General features: G+C 35.7%; 1 pseudogene; it reads left to right on the top strand.

The window, feature by feature from the left end:
* The first annotated feature begins 4,684 nt into the window (after nucleotides 1-4,684).
* Nucleotides 4,685-17,089, top strand: LOC133300029 (putative disease resistance protein RGA1; annotated as a pseudogene).
* The last annotated feature ends 286 nt before the right edge of the window (nucleotides 17,090-17,375 follow it).

Below are 17,375 nucleotides of genomic sequence, written 5' to 3'. Positions count from 1 at the left end.
AAATCAACAGTTACGATTTAGTAGTAACATGTAGTAAGAAAATGAGATAATAACTATAACCTCTCCCTATATATATAAGTAAAAATAAAAGGGGCGTAAAAAAATAAAAATAAAAGTGGGAGAAGAAGATGGGGAAGAGGAAAAGAGACAAATGAAAAGAAGAGGAAAATAAGAGTGGGGAGATGAAGAGGAAAATGATTAAAATTGGACCATCTAGAATATAGGAATAACAACAGACTAAAAAGGGGATCATCTGAAACATAAGAATAACAACGGGTCTAATATTTCATTATGCTAATAGCTTTTCTCCAATCCATTTTAAGACACACCGTCCGTCAATCTATATGTAAATATTTTATTCTTTATGTAGAAACTATGACTCAAGCCTATGCGAATGATTTGTGGAGTTGTGGAATTGGAGGTTCTGCGAAGCATTGGAGGGTAAAGGACAGTTGTTATTGCGGAACAGAGGAGGAGAGAATTCACAGGTAGTTAGTTATTGAGGTGCAATTCGAATTCCTATTAAACCCTTCTATATGCCTTTGCAATATATGATGCAGATGCAAAAAATAAAATGATGATAAATTCAATAAATTTCGTTACTATCAACACTTGCTGTATGCAATACGGAAGCATCCTCTGCTTATTTTTATTAACTCAAATTATATCAGTTGGTATTTTTGCGGGCTTTAATCACAATTTTTTTGGGGGGTCTTTGTTGAGTACCCAAGTCACTAATTTTGCGGCCATTGGTCCATTGTACCATTAAGAGGTGCTCTAAACAATTGGTAAATTGACAAATTAGTAATCACACTCACTTGTAATTTCCTTCCATTTAATCTAGAACAAAACTGAAAATTATAACTCTTATCATTAGCCAAATCCAAGTTATTTTGCTTAACGACTAACGAGTGACCTCTGTTTCCATCCTTATAAAACCTTGGAAAACGTTTAAATACCTTACTGAAACAACTTGATTGTGTTATCAAAAAAAAAAAAAAAAACAACTTGATTGGAGTATAGATGTAGCAGTAGCAAGCAAGATAAAGATTTGTATTATTACAAAACTTCAAGAACACAACTTAATTGATAGATAAATATAACCAACATATGACACGAAGGGCACAACACGTGACCGAACACAGAAAATAGGAAGCTAAAACAAACTGGAAGTGTAGTTAATTAAATCCTCTCTTTGGCTACAAGAAAGGTAAGCATATAAGGAAGGAGAGTGATTATGAATGCAGGATAACTGAGGCTTCTTGGAGAAGCAGAAGGTGGTGGTGCAGGACCCATTGCCATTCCAGGCATGGTAGAGCCAGAGTTAGACCCACCATCATCTCCTCCATATTGAGCAGCCACAACCACAACCATGACCAAAAGACAAGCTGCGAGCATGTTGAATTTGATTGGTGAAGCCATTTCTATTGTTCCTTTGCTTATTGCAGTTGGAGACTTGTTTTGCTCTTTTGAACCAAAGTGTGTTATATAAATAGTGAAGAATTATGCATTGCTTCTGCCAGTTTGTTCTTGGAGAACAAAGAAAGAGCGAATAAAGGCCTCGGACTTAGCTCCTAAGATGTTTCTTGTTTAAATTAAAAAATATATATTATTAATATTTAAAATAAATTCAACAAAGAAATGCATTGCTTTGATCGTTAAGCTATGCTTATTTTGGATGATACTTCTGTCTTCTTGTTAGGGAAAGAATTGCACTACAAAATTACAGACCCAAGTTCATGATGATGTTTGGCCAATTATACATTATTAGTATTCCGAGCTAATTTACATCTTCCGCTTATACTTGCAAGTCTGGACACAAGCTATAAATGGCCCAGATAAAATAATTAACGACGCACCAATGCACCATCAACAAGTGATTGATAATAACGAGAGAATTTATCATCCTCCGGGATCACTATTTTTTAAGTAATCTCTTAGTGTAAACGAGAGTATAAAATTAGAAAAGAGGAAAAATAATAGGAGTAAAAAAAAAAAAATTAGTGTTGTGAGAAGAACGCCTAATTATTGAGTGATCCTGGAGCATTAAAAATATTTCCGATAATAAGTACACTGACTATAATTTATCAGCTATTACGAAGCACAAATATGTTTACGTGGCAAGAAAATTGCATCATACAATAGGTTACTTGTATCTTTTATAGAGTTAAAAACTTAGCCTTGAATACGGTTTTTAAAAACAATTTTTTGGTTTTTTGAAAAAATAAAATAAAAAACATATATGAGTTGTTTGTATTTTGTCTTTTGTGTTGCGACTTCGACAATGCACCGGTCGTACAAGTATTAAAGTGATAAAATAAGGTCGTCGATCTCACGGTGATTGATTACCAATCACTAATCTATCTATGCAAATAAAGTTGGATCTATTCTAATTGATTTTGTTGAGAGAATTAATTGTAAAAATAAAACAGAAATTTTAAACAACTTATTTTTAATTTTCAATATTTAAGAAATTAATTCAAGAATTAATAATGCGAGAAAATTAGTTTTAACGTTTACTAAAAGACGTAGCTAGGACTCGAATTCCCCAGTATTTTCCTAACAAGTCTACCCATTCTTATAAATAACATTCGAGATCAAGTTATTAACGATTCTTTCTAAATTTGATTAAATCTCAATCCCTTGGTAATTTGATCCTTTACTTCATTCAAAAGCCTAATCCCTTAGTACTTTTTCCTAAAGCAAGTATTAACGCAAGAGTTATAGAATTCGTAAGTCTATACTAGATTATACAAACTCTAGCACTCAATCAATCAGAATCAATACACCAACATCTCTAATGTCATTCAAGATTCATATGTTTATCTACGAGTGATCAATTCATAAACAAAGCTAGTCATGAAGAAACATATTGATTACATAACTTTAAATCATGAATATAAATTATAAGAAAAGATAAACAACGTTTAAGAACTCATTGGTTCCGTCTCGCCCTAACTACTTAAATAAATTTAGCTTAAGATGTTCATAAAATCAAAATAGAAAGATGATAAAAAGTAAAGAGAGTTCATGATAAAACTTGATTAATGATCAATGATGAAGCTTTGATATCCTTCTTCTCCTCTGCAATTATGCTCTAGAATTTCTCCGCTTCTGCCTTCGTCTCTGAGTTTTCGCTTTCTTTCGTCTTCTGAATATATTTTTAAGGCATCGTCTCGTTCTATTTAAAGACTTAAACTGGGCCTTTAATTTTGGGCAAATTCCCTCTCTCGCTTCTGAGCTCGCCTCACGAACTTAATTGAATATCTCGCTCATTGAAGGGAGCTGCAGAGCGAGGAAAACTTAATTTTTATTTTCCTATTTTTCCTCTATATTTAGCCGATGCCAATTGCCTTTTTCTCATCAAATTAGTGGTTTGTTCTTTGAAACAACCTAAAACAATAAAAAAAATTAGAATCTTATCTAGTTGTTGACATTTTAATATTTTTTAAGATTTTATTAATTAACAGTATACTTTTAATCATATTAATTATTATTTGAACTATATTTGACATTAAAAACATAGTGTATTTGATACTTATCATTTTAACTTTTAACTTAAAAAACAAATAAGAAAACATTTATTTCCATAACTATTTTACAAAAACAACTTTAAGAAAAAAAAAACAACACAACAAAAAAAAACCCTCAGTCTGTGCCTACAGTAAATATTCGTAACCAATTATAGCTAAATTTGCTTACGTATCTTATTGACTAATTAGATTCTTAATTAGAAACCACCAATCACATAAATTAATTGGCAGAGATTTTCCAACTTAACCAGGTGATCTTGAGTTTAGTTCTGAATATGCCATTGTATTAAAAATTTACTAAAAAGAGTTTTACTGTTTTTGTGATCTTATTTGACTCGAATTCGATAAATCGATTAATCAATAATCTCGTGGAGAAACAAAAAAAAAAAATCTTCACTATAAAAAAACTCAGACGCACTAATCTTGGAGAATCCATCATTAATGCCATGCAATTAAAATTTACCTTCATCATCAAGCAATTCGGAATAATTGAGAAATTTTTTATAAAGAAATGAAAAGAAAGCTAAGATGTTTGATATAAGGCATTAACAAATTAAGAACAGGATATCAGGTGATTTCCTTTCAAAGTTCGTATTCTATATAAGCCTATTCTAGCTATTGTATTTTGGGTTTAGTATATATCCTGTAAATAGAAATAACTTTCTTTAATAAGTCTAAAATAACGTCTTACTGAAAATTTTGCGCTTACTGAAAATAATTTTATCTACTGAGGAAACGTTTTTTTTTTTTTTATATTTTCTCTTGGTTTTTTTTTTTCATGTTATTTTTTAATGGGTTCTAACAAGGAAAGAGACAAGGAGACAAGTGATTTTATTTTATGTTAACAAGGTAGTAAGAATATATGCAGAGGTTTTACCGACTGTTTGTTATTATTGTATTATTGAGATATTACTGAGGGAAATTACCTAAATTTTTTTGGCATTTAACATCATTGATTGAAGTAATTGGGGTGCAAGTATGGCCTTACAATTCAAGAAATTGCAACGAGTCATTACCGCCTAGTCAGATATTTTATTTTATTTATTTATTTATTTTCAATACATATGTCCTTTTCTTCTGGTTGCTTCCATAAAATTTCAAATAATTAATAGTGGAAAGAAGTCATTGATTGCAAAATGTCATGAGTCAATTCCGTGACAGACTTGCAGCTTCAGCGAAATTGCAATAATACATTATTAGTGGGTTCCATGTTGACTTCGTAAGTCGACGCAAAACGGGTCCTCTCTCATATTAATCTTCTTGCTTGATACTATCACTTCATTTCGCCAATAATATATAATCTCTCTTGAATTTTCACTTAGCGAGTTAGAACAAAAAATGGCCGAGGCTGTCCTTGAACTTGCGCTTAAGAATTTGAACTCATTCATTCAAAATGAGGTGGGACTTTTTCTGGGCTTTGATAAAGAGTTGAACAGGATTTCAACCATACTCAGTGCAATCAAGGCCACTCTTGAAGATGCTGAGGAGAAGCAATTCTCAAACAGAGCTATCAAGGATTGGCTTCAAAAGCTAAAAGATGCAGCTCACATGCTTGATGACCTCTTGGACCAGTGTGCCACTCAAGCTTTGGAGTTGGAGTTCCAAGGACAATCAGAAAAGGTACAAAGCTCTTGCTTATCCTCTTTTCATCCCAAGCATGTTGTTTTTGTTGGGTTTGCTCTTTTACTAAAGCCCAAATGGGTTATTAGTATGAGAAGAGCCCAAGGAACCTAGAGCCCAATGAGCTAGGGTTTCTTGGAACCCATATAAATAGTACCTCTTAAGTCATCAGCCTCCAAGGTCTTTTTTGTGAGAAAGAGGCAAGCTCTGAATCTAATCAGTGCCCACACACTTCCCCTTCCTCCTCGAGAGATAGTTTGGAAGATCTGCTACAGTCCAGCTTCAAGGAGGTTGTTCGTGCTGCGGCGCTGAGGTGAGCTGTTCGTGAAGAGGAATCCTACAAGGGAAGATTCTACACGAGACCTGCGCACCGAGAGGTAATTGTGAAACAATGATGATTCAGTAAGCATACCAATGTACTAGGTCCTAAACCGCTTCCGCATAAATCTAAGATTTCCTACAATTGGTATCAGAGCCTTGGCTGTACATTGGTATGTGAATCTAGTTTCACTATTCATGTAATTAGTTTTGCTTCTTGAAATGTGGCACCTAGGGTTCTAGGATTATGGTATGAATCTAGCATGTGTATTTTATAATTCATTTTCATAAAAGTTTAAATTTTAATCGGTAAAAATGCTTTAATCCATGGTTAGGATCTCTCGTGTATTTCTCGATTTGTAACAAGGAGGCTAATCCCATATGATTAGGTTTCCTCCTTGCTGTTTTTGTTTATTTTTGGAATTTCTGTGTATTTTTCAAATATTTTGTAAAAGTTCAAGATCGAGAAACCGCGAGTAAGATGCGCAGTCAGAACTGTCGGAGACTTTTCGAGGTCTTCCCGATCTCGGAATGAGGCGATCTATATATGGTTGGAAAGAGGACGGAAAGAAGAACGCAACGGTGGGTGGCTTACCGCCATCTGAGTTTACACGCGCCTCCACAAGATTCTGAGAGTGGCCGCCACTCTCCGGCAAAGAATGGGAGAGTGAAGGAGCGTCCGGCCACCTTTTTGGGTGATTCCGGCGGCGGTGCACTCGTCTCTACGTGGCGGTCCTTCCCCTGGAGTTTCAGCTTGATTTGACTTCGGGTGACGGCGCGGCAGACCTGACGGCTAGGGTTTCTCTTTCGCGTCCTAGGGTTTCTCGCCAAAGGATTGGGTCTTTGGGCTTTTGGGCCCATGAAACCCTAAAGGGGCTTGAGACAGATACTATGGGCTAGACGAAAGTCGAATTCCAAAGTTGTATTATTTTATTTTATTTTCTTTAAAATAGGAAGGCCATGGATTAAAGTAATTAGATTTTATTATTTAATGTTTTTATTGATTGGTATAAATTATATGATTGATAACATGCTTTATTGCGATAACATGCCATATAGAATAGGTGGTGCCATATTGTTGCATAACTTGTATGATTGCGTGAGCATAATAGCTATTATGTCTTCAGCGACTAGTATGATAGTTATTATGGGATTATTTTGATTTTAAATCATCCTAAGAAATTAATTAATAATTATTATGATTTTTATTAAAAATCTAGATTAATAATTGAATTAATTAATTTTGGATAATTAACATCAAGACAAATAATCGTTATGGAAATTATTTTGATTTCAAATTATCCTCATAAATGATAATTATTATGATTGTTGCAATCTAGATTAATAATTAAATCAGCTATTTGGATGATTTAAATCTAGAAAAATAATTAGAGAAAATTTCCTAAGAGAATTCTTTTATTTTGCGAGTAATTTGTGGGTTTTCTGAAATGGTCATGGAATAACACACGCTGCATACAACATTCATGTATCATGATTGTTTGGAGCACACGCTGACGTAAAGTGACCGGATTTCAGGACCTTAATGCTTTCAAAATTATGTTAAGCTTAGTGCACGTTTATCGGTGCTCTTACTTATATAGTTTTTTAAATCAAACAAAGGATACTCTCAATTAAATAATTCTTGGAAATTAGAAAATGTTGCTTATGTTGAATGGAAGGAGATTTAAATTAAGAAATTAATTTAACCTTCAAGCGCATTATAAGGACCATTAATAAAATAATCATGTGAAGTCCCATCGAATAAGCATGATTGAATTTTATTAGATTGGACCTAAATAATTATGGGAGGAGATTTAAATTAAGAAATTAATTTAACCTCCAGGCGCATTGAGGGCCTATCAATAAAATAATCATGTGAGGCCCCAACGGATTAGCATGATTGGATTTTATTAGGCCTTAATAAATTCAAAATTTTAATAAAGTATTGTATGGCCCATCGTCGATAATACTAAGTTATTAAAGATAATTTTGAAATTAAACAATGAATTCGACAGGGCTTATGAAAATTCTCAAACAAAAATGCTGAATGAGTGAAGGTTTTAAAAATTAAATAATTTTAAAACCTGCGGGCTCCATTTGTGGGTTTATTAGTGAAATGGTTATCGCTGAAGCCCCATCGGATAAGGATAATCAGATTTCACTAGATTAAATCTTAATAATTTCAAAATTTTAGTAAAGTATTGTACGGCCCATCGTCGGCAATGCTTAGACACTAAGGATAATTTTGAAATTAAACAATGGTTAATTACATTCAACTTTGGTAAAATTGTTAACCCTCCCATCGAGGCTCTGGCAATGGCACTGAAGGCCCAAATAACAATTTTGGTTTTTACAAGTGACTTGCCCATCGTAAGCCTTGTAAAGATAAACTGAAGGATTGTTAACAATAAACAAGAGTAGTTATGAGAATCTACTTGCACTTCGTTTGTTTATTGTATTATTTGTTTGTAATTGTGTGCTTTATATGTTTTTCAGAAAATATCTTAGAAATGATTTTGAGTCGAAAACCTCTAGATGGTACCAACTATGAATAAGTGAAAAGCAAATCTTTGATATTGTTCTAAAACATGGAAGCTAAAATTTGTCCTGACAATGTGAGGGCTATAGCAACCTGCAGAGAAAGCGTTTAAGGAAACTAAGATGCATTTCTCAGATTGAGAAAGGGCAGATATGGTAGTTCGTTGCTATATTATTGTCAATCTTTCCAAATACTTGCAAAAGCAAGTGTACATGATTAAAGGTGGAGTAAAAATGCTTCAGACTCTTAATGACATGTTTGCTGCATCTAGCAGCTCTGCTAGACAGAATGCAGTCGGTGCAGGTTTTGCTAAGAGTCTTGTTAAATCCAAAGGGAAACCCAAGGGTGGTAACAAGAACAAAATGACTTGGTTATCAGTTGTCAAACCAGTTGCTATGAAGAAGCCGCAAGGCAAGTTCTTCAAGTACAGACTAAAGGGACACTGAAAGAAAAATTTCCCAGAGGTGAAAAAGAACCAGACATGGGCATATCAAGGCCTGATCAGTGAATGAATTATTGATTCAGGAATCACTGATTATGTTTGTTACTCTTTGTAGTTGTTCAAACATGGCATACCTGTCAGCAATGGACATAGATATTTTAAGCTTGAAAATGGGAACTTGTGTCTGCATTTGCAGTAAGACAAGTTATTTATAAGACTATGGTTTTGGGTGACTGTTTATTTGTTCCAGATTTCAAGAGGAATTCAATTTTTGTTAGTTGTTTTGGTTAAAACATGGGTTGACAATGCAATTGATTCCTCAGTTACATTTCGAAGTTCATCTTCGTCTTGTTTGTTCTGGTACATTGTTTAAATAGTCTTTATTACCTATGTCCTATAACCTTTTTTAAATTTGTTATGTTGAATGGAAAGGATGATGAACAAGGATTTTCACCAAAGAAATAAAAGTTTCAAATGAAACATAACTTTGGCCTTTGTGATTGAGTCACATTATCTCAAGTAGAAAATATGTTTTAGTTAAAAGAGATACTGAAAGTTCAAGAATCTTTTAACTAACAGCTACATGTTAGTCCTATTTGGAAGGTAAAGTGGCCAAGCAATCCTACAAGGGCCAAAAAGGTTTGCGCAACTATTCAACTGGAACTGGTACATACTAATGTATGTGGACCAATTAGCGTTCAGACCAGAAGAGGTGATGAGTACTTCATTATATGAATGTTTACTCTGGATTTGGACAGATGAACCAAGTGCGCCATAAGTCTAAAGCTTTTGGAAATTCCAAGAGGTTTAGTCTGAGGCAGAAAAGCATGTAGGTGTTCAAATCAAAAACCACTTTGGTCTACTAAAGTGTTTGGCTACCTGTCTGGTAATTTCAGGTCTTACCTGATTTAAGAGGGGATAGTTTTCGTAACTGTCAACTCTAAGAACGCATTAGTTGAATGAAGTTGCAGTATGCAAAAATCAAACATTTCTAGACTTGGTGAAGATCATGTTCAGTTATTCATCTTTGTCAATGTTGTTCAAGGGAGATGCCTAAGAGAAGGAAATGTACCTTCTTAACTTGGTTCTGTCAACGTTTGTTGTAAAGACACCTAAAGAATTATGGAAGGGGTGCAAGCCCAGATCAAACCATATTCGAATTTAGGGTGCTACGACACACGTCCTACAACAGCAGTCAAATGAGATGAAATCTTGTATGGAAGAGTGCATATCTTTTGGCTACCCTAAGAGAACTAGGGATGATTTCTTATTTAGTCTTAAGGACAAGATAATCTAAGTGAGCACTCACATGATTTTCTTAAAGGAGGACTAGATAATAAATTATAAGCTCTTAAGTTAGGTTATTCTTGATGAGATTTATCTCAGATCAAGAATTTCCAGAATCTCTAGAAGCTTCATCCACTGTTCCCTTGATTGTTCAAGAGGGGATAGATATATCTCTAAGTGAACAAACAAGAGAACCATGATTGGAAATTCAACATGATAATATATAAGTGAAACTAGTAGAAATATTAGTATCACATGTAAAGGAACAATATCAAGGATAAGCGGATCGTCAAGAAATTGAAGATCCATCATTTGACCCACTCTTTGTTTTACCTATAAATACACAAAGTCTAGTGCAGTACATTCGTAGTGGGAGAGAACCTTGTTAACTCTCAAGTTGTCTCTTGTTGAGTGATATTGATCCTACTAGTTACGATAATGCACTAGAAGATGTTGGTGATCAAGTGTTGCTCAGGCTATGAACAATGAGATGAAATACTTGTATTTCAACTCTGTTCGGACCTAGTAAAGACACCAAGAGGGGTAAAACCCACAAGGTGCATGTGGACATAAAAGGAAAAGAGAGGATGGACAGGAAGGTGAAAACCTTTAAAGCTAGCTTGGAGGCAATTTTTGCCAGACGCCATGCTTGAGTCTATCCAGATTCTCTTAGTTGCTATAAGTCTCAATTATGAGATTTCATTTTGGGAGTTGGATGTTAGGATATCTACATACAACAACCAAAATGGTTTATAGCAAATGGGTAGGAACACACGGTATGCAAGTTGTGAAAGTCTATTTCATAGACTTAAGCAAGCATCCAGGTCTTGAAACATCAGTTTTGATCAGGTTATCAAAATTTTGATTTTGAGAAAACCTTGATGAATGATGTGTATTTGTATGTAAAGGATACAACGGAAGACAATAGCTTTTCTGGTACTTTATGTAGATGATATGCTCCTTATTAGAAACAATGTGGAGGTAATATCAAGCATAAAGAGTTGACTAAGTTAGTGTTTTGGTATGGAAGTACTGGGGAAGCCAATTATATTCTTGGTATAAAACTCTTATGAGGCCGGAAGAATAAGTTGTTGGCATCACCTCAGGCTACTTACATTGACAAAACTCTTGCCAAAATTCAACATGAGAATTCTAAGAGAAGAATTATAATTCTCAGATGTGGAATTCATCTTCCTAAGGAGTGACCAAAGACTTCTAAGAAGGAAGAATGCATGAGCAAGATATCTTATGCTTTGGCAAAGGTAGACTCACGCATATCATGTTGGGCGTTAAACCAGACATCTGTCACGTAGTGGGAGTAGTGAGATAGTACCATTTTGAACCTAGAGGAATACTAGTTTAAGTTCGGCCAATGTACTCAAGTATCTTTGGAGAACGAGAGATTATATGCTGGTATATTTTAGTGGGAGTCTTGAAAAGCTGAGTTTTCAAATATTCAGTTATTTCAAGTCGATATTGACTCAAGAAAATCAACCTCGAGCTATGAGTTTTTCACTAAACTCAGATAGCATTAGAGGTGGATCTTGCAGACCCAGTTACTAAGAGTTTGCCTGAACTTGTGTTCAAGAGGCATGTTACTTCTTTGGGTCTTAAGAGGATCCCAGACTTGCATTAAGCAAGTGGGAGTTATTGGTTTCATTGTGCTCTTGGAGTAAGACCATGAAACAATAAAATAATTTTCTGAATTTCATAAATAAGGTTTTATTTATTTATTTTGCGCACTATTTACAAACATAAAGGTCCGGATCAAATTGTGGAGTATATGATCATATGGATACGTTCATGGAGGACATGATCATAGGTTCTCACAATTGATGAATGGATTCACAGCTGTTAAATAAAGTTGGGCACTTTATTTAGGCTGCAATATTTTATGAAATGGTTTTGTCCGAATCATTGGAAAATATTGGTGTGAATTAACATTCACATTGAAAGGATCAAGGAGAGATTTGATTAAGGTTGTTTTTCTGTCATAAGGTATCAATTCTCCAGTTAACTATAGTTATGTGATTGCTCTTAACCCTGAGTTTATTATAAATAGGTAATCAAATAGTTTTCATTCTTTGATTTACCAACGGGTGAGGTTCGATCTATTGACGGCCAATAACTCGGTATTTTGGGAGTGAGATTATTTGATTATCGGTATTTATGAGATAAACAACATGGAATTTGTAGGATATGTCCCCTTGATATGTTTCGGTACTTGGATATTAAAGACACTGGCCAGTGCATGTAATCCATTAAAGAAACTATCATAGTCAAGGGAATAAATAATTGATTGAGTTACAGAAAACTTGTCAATCAATTATAGACATTCTACAAAGGGGCGATGCATATTCATGTTATAAGTGTTGTTAATCTTGGAGTTCAAGTTCGGGCTTTTAGTGGAGTAGCACCGAATTAGATAATCATTCGTTGATTATCAGGAGCCTTGATTAATAACAGATGGTAGATCCCCAAGCTAGCTTGAGACAAGGGAAGGGGTATTTTTCGGATAGATGATGACTTATGGGTTACATGATCTTGGGTTTTACGACTCAAGTTTGTATCCAAAAGAGCAAGTGGGAGATTGTTGGGTTTGCTCTTTTACTAAAGCCCAAATGGGTTATTAGTATGAGAAGAGCCCAAGGAACCTAGAGCCCAATGAGCTAGGGTTTCTTGGAACCCATATAAATAGTACCTCTTAAGTCATCAGCCTCCAAGGTCTTTTTTGTGAGAAAGAGGCAAGCTCTGAATCTAATCAGTGCCCACACACTTCCCCTTCCTCCTCGAGAGATAGTTTGGAAGATCTGCCACAGTCCAGCTTCAAGGAGGTTGTTCGTGCTGCGGCGCTGAGGTGAGCTGTTCGTGAAGAGGAATCCTACAAGGGAAGATTCTACACGAGACCTGCGCACCGAGAGGTAATTGTGAAACAATGATGATTCAGTAAGCATACCAATGTACTAGGTCCTAAACCGCTTCCGCATAAATATAAGATTTCCTACAGTTTTCCGTCGCAAAACTGCAATGAAAATGAAAAGTATAAGGGAGAGATTAGATCAAATTGCTGAAGAAAGGACTAAGTTTCATTTGACAGAGATGGTCACGGAGAGAAGAACTGGTGTCATTGACTGGCGCCAAACCACCTCAATCATTACTCAACCTCAAATCTATGGAAGAGAAGAAGATAGGGAGACAATTTTAGACTTCTTGGTTGGTGATGCTTCTGATTTTGAGAATTTGTCAGCATATCCAATAATGGGTCTAGGTGAACTTGGCAAAACAACACTTGCCCAACTCATCTTCAACCATGAGAGGGTAGTCAACCATTTCGAGCTAAGAATTTGGGTATGTGTTTCAGAAGATTTCAGTTTGAAGAGAATGATAAAAGCTATCATGGAATCTGCATCTGGGCATCCCTGTGCGGATATGGATCTAGAGCCACTGCAAAGAAGACTTCGGGATCTACTCCAACAAAAAAGATATTTGCTTGTTTTGGACGACGTGTGGGATGAAGAACAAGAGAATTGGCAGAGGTTGAAATCTGTATTGGCTTGTGGAGCAAAGGGTGCATCAATTTTGGTCACTACTCGTCTTCCCAAGGTTGCAGCAATCATGGGAACAGTGCCTCCTCATGAATTATCATTGCTATCTGACAATGACTGTTGGGAATTGTTTAAACAACGAGCTTTTGGACCAAATGAGGTAGAACGAGAAGACCTTCTGGTCATAGGGAAGGAGATAGTAAATAAGTGTGGTGGAGTGCCCCTTGCAGCAAAAGCACTAGGAGGTCTTTTGCGTTTTAAAAGAGAGGAAAATGAATGGCTCTATGTCAAGGAAAGCCAGCTATGGAGTTTACAAGATGATAATTATGTCATGCCTGCCTTGAGATTAAGTTACACGAACTTGCCAGTAACATTGAGACAATGTTTTGCCTTCTGTGCATTGTTTCCCAAAGATACAGTAATACAAAAGCAGTTTCTAATTGAACTTTGGGTGGCTAATGGATTCGTCTCATCTAATCATACATTGGAGGCAGAAGATATTGGCGATGATGTGTGGAATGAATTATATTGGAGGTCATTTTTTCAAGATGTTGTGACCGATGAATTTGGCAAAATTACAAGTTTCAAGATGCATGATCTTGCTCAATCTATCACAGAAGAGGTTTGTTGCATTGCGGATGGCAGTGGTATAACTTGTCTGTCCAAAAGAATTCGCCATCTCTCAATTTATAGGCGGAAGTCATTTTGGAAAGTGGATACAATCCAGTTGCTCCAAGTCAAAGCCTTGAAGACCTACATAAAGTGGTATTACGATGATGATGGCCAACTTCCATCTCAGGTATTGAAATGTTATTCTTTGCGTGTGCTTCAGTGCAAGCGGCTAAGCAATTTGTCGGCTTCGATTGGTCATTTAAAACATCTAAGGTACTTGGATGTTTCTGATGGTGGCTTCGAAACTCTTCCGGAATCCCTTTGTAGGCTGTGGAATTTGCAGATTTTGAAATTAGACTATTGTCAAGATCTGAAAAAGTTGCCCAACAGTTTGATACAATTGAAAGCTCTGTAACATCTTGGATTGAAGTACTGCAACTCACTATCAAGCTTGCCCTCTCAGATAGGGAAGTTGACTTCGCTAAGGACTTTATGCAAGTACTTTGTTGGCAAGGAAAGAGGGTTTCTTTTGGCAGAATTGGGACGACTGAACCTTAAAGGAGAGCTTCACATCAAGAACCTTGAGAGAGTAAAATGTGTCATGGATGCCAAAGATGCCAACATGTGGAGTAAGCAACTGGACACATTGCTGCTGTCATGGGGCAGAAATGAAGAGTCCGAATTACAAGAAAATGTTGAGCAGATTCTTGAAGTGCTTCAACCTCATACCCAACAACTTCAAGCGTTGGATGTAGGAGGATATCCAGGTGCCCGTTTCCCACAATGGATGTCTTCTCCTTCTCTCGAATATTTAAATTGCTTAGAACTCAGGGATTGCAAAAGCTGTTTGCACCTTCCGCTGCTGGGAAAACTACCTTCTCTAAAGAGTCTATATATATGCAAGATGAGTCGTGTAATGTACCTGCAAGAGAAGTCCTATGATGGTGGAGTTGCGATAAGTTTCATGGCTCTGGAACTTCTGGTACTGGAGGAGCTGCCAAACCTGATAAGGTTATCAAGTGAGGATGGAGAAAACATGTTCCCGCGCCTTTCAACACTTCAAATTACTGAATGTCCTAAATTGTTGGGCTTGCCTTGCCTTCCATCTCTCAATGATCTACGCATAAAAGAGAAATGCAACCAAGATTTACTAAGTTCAATTCATAAACTCGGTGGTCTTAAATCCCTTTATTTCAATAGAAATGAAGAGTTAACTTGCTTCCCTGATAGGATGCTACGAAACCTTACTTCTCTGAAGATACTGGACATTTATTGCCTCTCCAGACTTGAGGTACTCCCAACTGAAATGGCTATCCTTAATGGTCTCCAGGAACTGAATATTGATGGTTGCGACAGCCTCAAATCATTGACAGATGAAGTATTGCAAGGATTGCACTCTCTCAAGATATTATATATTGAGAGGTTCCCTAAGTTCAAATTGTCAGCAGGTTTTCAATATTTAACTTGTCTTGAGCAATTGACGATTGAGAGGTGCCCAGAGGTTGAAGATTTGCAGGAGGCTTTACAACATATGACTGTTCTGCAATCATTAGCATTGCTTGATCTTCCAAACCTAGGATCCCTGCCTGACTGCTTGGGAAACATTGGCCTGCTTCACACATTAGTTATTTCAGAATGTCCCAAGTTGACGTGTCTTCCAATGAGCATTCAACGCCTTAGCTGTCTGAAAACATTGCAAATTTATTCTTGTCATGATGAGTTAGGGAATCGATGTCAGGAGGAAACAGGGGAGGACTGGCCAAAAATAGCTCACGTTCAACATATTCAAATAGTTAAGGGTGGTTTTTCTTGTGCACGAGGTGGTGGATATTACCGCTCCTTAGGAGGTATATACCACCAACTGCCGTTTTATGAATTGAACTTCTCATTTTCCCTTTAATTCTCCCGTTCTTCTGATTCTTCCTCTCCACTTTTCCCATCCTTCTAATTTCTATTGCTGCATTGGTACTTCCATTGAATTCTAAATGGTAGTTTATATATATATATATATATATATATATATATATAAATAATTTTCTCCTTCAATGCAGGAGCTTTAATATATTTTTACAAATCATATCCACATTGGTATCCATAATAAATAGAGAAAGGGAAGATTATATAGAGTTTTACAAAGTGAAGGAATAAAGTTTATTATTTTTATGAAATTTTCTAATGTTGGAGGATTTTAAGCACATCGAAACAAAGATAAAGAATTCATTGTTTAACTTTTCACTTCTCCTCTGTTTCGTTGTCTTTATTTTTATTTGGATTTCATCTCTTTTCTTCCCCTCCCAAGTCCTAACCTCCAAATATAACTTGAATTGCTCAAGTTGTCAGAACTGAACAATCACCGCTATATCAGTTGAGAATTCGAAATGCATTTTGCTGGAATTGAATTCCTTCTGTCTTTTGTAAAAACATTTAGTAATGCTGTAAGAGTATTAACTACTATAATTTAAATTTAAATGAGCATTAAGTTTAAAGTGATCAACGTCTATACGAACGGTCAGAGATTTGGGTCATAAAATCTATATAGATTTATGGTTTTTTTTTTTTTTTTTTTGGAGTTACCCAACCCTAATTATCTCTTTGAGACGAGTTGGCTCCCTCCGGTATCCCCACGAGCTTCGACTCTTTGAGCCGGCTATGGGACTAATCCGGAGTGCGGGGGGACAGTGATGGCTAAAGGTTCAGCCCCTCCCCAAGAATGCATTCAGCGGGAATCGAACACATATCCAACTCCACTAACTCAGCGCCGAGTATAGTTTTTATCTTATTCTTCTTTTGGTACACAATATATTTTATTCTGCAACTGAAAATTTTGTTCATCCTTGTGTTCAGGTTGGTACGGACTTTGAAAATGAAAATCTGATGCTTCCAGCAGTTGGTGTTGAAGATTTCAGTGTTTGTTCCTTTCAGCTAAGTAAGCAATAAAGTTTAGGTTTAAGCTAGACAACATGTATCTGTACAATCTTCAGAGATTTGTATTATTTGCTCCTATGTTTATTTGATCTCTTTTATCTTCGTGTCAATGTATTAAATGTATTGATATCCTGTGTTAGTAGTTCGGTTGGTAGGAGCTATCATAGGCTAAGTCTTAGGCCTCATTTTATTTTTATTTCTTTTAAAATAAAAGAGTATATAGATGGATCCTTTTATGCATTTAGGTTTATAAATCTCTTGTCTGTCATGCCAGTGTTATTCAGGACCAACAAGGGCTCCCCAAGCCAAGTACTGGTTCATAGGTATTATTCTTAGTCAATAGAATCGTAATCAAGATTTCAAAAAGCTGTTTTCTCTTCCAATTTTATGGTTTTTAGAGATACTTGATGAGGTACTCGTGCGAAAATAGTCGTAGAAGCAAACACAATATTAGTCCTTTTCTTTAACGCCGTTATTATTTTGCTTTTTATTGAAAACATATGCTTGAGCTATTCTATTTTTGAATATACCAAATGCCAAGAGTGGAATATACA

The sequence above is a fragment of the Gastrolobium bilobum genome, unplaced genomic scaffold, assembly GCF_033153095.1.
Source record: "Gastrolobium bilobum isolate Gb01-03AN ecotype WA unplaced genomic scaffold, APGP_CSIRO_Gbil_v1 utg5066, whole genome shotgun sequence".
Classification (NCBI taxonomy): Eukaryota; Viridiplantae; Streptophyta; class Magnoliopsida; order Fabales; family Fabaceae; genus Gastrolobium; species Gastrolobium bilobum.
This window is presented reverse-complemented; position numbering and strand designations above follow the sequence as displayed.